Source organism: Ictidomys tridecemlineatus, chromosome 8 (assembly GCF_052094955.1).
Source record: "Ictidomys tridecemlineatus isolate mIctTri1 chromosome 8, mIctTri1.hap1, whole genome shotgun sequence".
NCBI lineage: Eukaryota > Metazoa > Chordata > Mammalia > Rodentia > Sciuridae > Ictidomys > Ictidomys tridecemlineatus.
Window position 1 is genome coordinate 43707007 of NC_135484.1, and position 3304 is coordinate 43710310.

The window sequence follows — 3304 nt, forward strand, 5'->3', positions numbered from 1 at the left end:
TGAGAAGTGACTGTTTAGTTAAGTGGCCCATTTATTAATTGGGGATTTTTTGTGTGTAGCAACTTGTTTTTGTTTTGTTTGGGGGGGGTTACTTAATTATATATTTTTCAGTACTGGGGATTGCACTCAGGGGCACCTTACCACTGAGCTACATCCCTACCCCTTTCTATTTTTGAGACAACATCTCACTAAATTGCTGAGGGTGGCCTTAAACTTGCAATCTTCCTATCTAAGCCTTCCAAGTTGCTGTTATTACAGGCTCACTTAGGTGAACTGCAGGCATGCCCTGCTGGGTGGTAATTTTTTATATATATATATATATATTGTGGATGTTAGTAGTTAGCAGATTTTTTCCCTTTCTGTAGGTTCTCTATTCACATTCTGAATTGTTTCCTTTGCTGTGCAGAAGCTTTTGTAATTTGGCATCATCCATTTTTATAAGTCCTGGTATTATTTCCTCTGAGCTTTAGGAATCTCACTGAGGAAATTGTTGCTTTTCCCTATATGTTGGCATGTTCACCCTATTTTCTTCGAGGAGTTGCAAAGTTTCTTTTATCTGTATATTACTTTTGGTAACATGGCCATATTAACAATATTCTTATATCCATGGACATGGGAGTTCTTTCCATATTCTAGTATCTTCTTCAGTTTCTTCAGTGTTCCATAGTTTTTATTGCAGAAGTCCTTCATCACCTTGAATACATGTATTCCTAGGTATTTTGTTTTGTTTTGTTTTGATGCTATTGTGAATGTAATCATTCTCCTGATTTCTTTATCAGATTAATTTTAGTTTGAAGTCTGCTTTGTCAAATGTGACAGTAGCTAATCCTGCTTGTTTGGGGGCTCCATTTGCATATTATAATCAGTTTCTATCATTTCACTTTCAGCCTGTGGCTATCTGCCTCTATATAGTTGGGTTTTGTTTATTAATCCATTATTCCTGCCTATGTCTTTAATTGGAGAATTTAGACCCTTCATATACAGTGTTATTTATTTATTTGTTTGTTTGTTTATACTGGGGATTGAACCCTGGTACACTCAAACACTGAGTCACAACCCCAGCCCTTTTTATATTTTATTTTGAAACAGGGTCTTGCTAAGTTGCTTAGGGCCTCACTAAATTGCTGGGCTCACTTTGAACTCAGAATCTCCTTCCTCTAGCTGGGATTACAGGCATGCTTCACTGTGCCTGGCTATTCAGTATCATTTTAGAGACATGTTTATAAATTTCTGTCATTTTGACTTATTTATAATGTTTATTATAAATAAACATTTGGCCTTTGGTTACTTATTCTTCAAATGAGATTTGTTCATTTGTGATACTTGGAATTTGTTTTTGATTCTTCCTTCTGTATGTAGTATTTTTTTATATTTTCTATAGTCCTGGCTTAGTAGTCCTGAATTTTCTTTTATTTTTTGCTTATCTTTGAATGTTTTTATTTCATTAGCAATTCTGGAGGATAGCTTTGCCATAACAATGTTCATTAATGATGTGTTGATGATGTGTTCCAAGCCCTCCTGGATTTTAGAGAGTGTGCTGAGAAATCAGAAATAATTCTGATTGGCTTACTTCTACATGTGACCTGATATTTTTCTCTTGAGACTTTTAGAATTCTGTCCTTGTTCTAAATATTAGGTATTGTAAGTATAATGTGTTGTGGAGATTCTTAGTTCATCTTGTCTATGTTGGGTTCTGAATACCTTCTATATCTGGATGTCCATCTCATTCCCAGGATTTGCAAAATTTTCTTTTATTTCCCTGAAAAAGTTATCCATACCATTAGCCTAGAGTTCATAAACACTCTTTGATCTCAGTGACTCTTAAATTTGGTTTCTTAATTTTGTGCGAGAGTACTTGTATATTCTGGTCATGATTCTTTTCTTTGTTTTTCTTTCTTTCTTTTCATACTATCTGAATGTTCAAGGATGGCCAGTTTGTCTTCCAGCTTTGAGATTCTTCTACATGGTGTACTCTATTAAGAGTGACTTTCAACTGAACATTTTATTTTGATTTATTGTTGTCGTGAAAGCACAGCCCAACTAGCAGGTTTCTATGAGGGGCGCAAGAAGATAAGAAAAATAAAGACTCACATTTAGATGTTTTTGAAGATAAAGCTGGGGTCAGGTGAAGTGCTGCTCTCTGATAAAGAAGCAGGTCTAAAGAGTTACGTCAGCAATCTTCATTTATATATGTCTCATCTGGTTAAAGACTATACAAGCATTATGCATTATTCTTTATTCAGGAAAGTTACAAGGCTAACAACATTATGACTTTTTCATAGTTGTATTCTTCAGTTGCAATGTGCAATGTTAGGAGCTTTGTGTAGCTCTCAAGAGAGTCCATTTTTTAAAGTTACTGTTATGAGGGCAGGTTCAGGAGCTGGTGAAACATTGTGATTGTCTAGCAAGAAAGTTCCTCTGAGGTTAAGGTTGTGGTTCAGTGGTGGAGCACTCACCTAGCACATGTGGGACGCTGGATTCGATCCTGCGCACCACATAGAAATGGATAAATAAAATAGAGGTATTTTGTCAAACTACAACTAAAAAATAATTTTAAAAAGAAAAAGAAAGTTCCTCTATTCCCAGAAGCTATGTGCCTGAGCAAGGTCAAGGCTGACAGGACTCTAGCAGAATCTCCTCATGGAAAGCATTACCACAGCATAGGCAACCTGCAACTTTGCACAGAAACATTCCCAGGCACCAGGCATGCCACAGCCATAAGGGCATCAGAGACCCCACATGTAGTATCTTTTCCAAGATTTCTCTTTGGTTCTTTTTCAGTGGCTTGTTCTTATTGGATTTCTCGATATCCTATATTAACTTCCTTAATTCATTCAGTTGTTTTTCTGTGGTCTCTGGGAATTCCTTGATCATTTTGTATTCATCCTTTTGAATTCTTTATTGATATTTCATCCACTTAGATGTATTTGAAGTCAGTTGTCCTAAATTAAGAACTTTAGGAGGTATCAAGTTACCTTATTTTTCCTATTTCTTGTATTCCTGTGCTGAGTTTTGTGCATCTGTTGAGATGAACTTCTCTTCTATGGTTATGTGTATGTTTTTAGGACACACACTTCTCTTGGTAAAGCTCTCTGGGATACCAGGTATTTATGAATTTTTCAATTCATTTCCAAGTGGGTTGTATAGTATAGTTTTCCTGCTAGTTCTTTGGTGATTATGAGTATATTTCAATACAGCATGTGCTGTGTCAGAGTTTGAGGATCCCACTTTCCCTATGGGTCTCACAAGAATGGGATTCATGGGCTGAGATTGTAGCACAGTGGTAGAGTGCTTGCCTAGCACA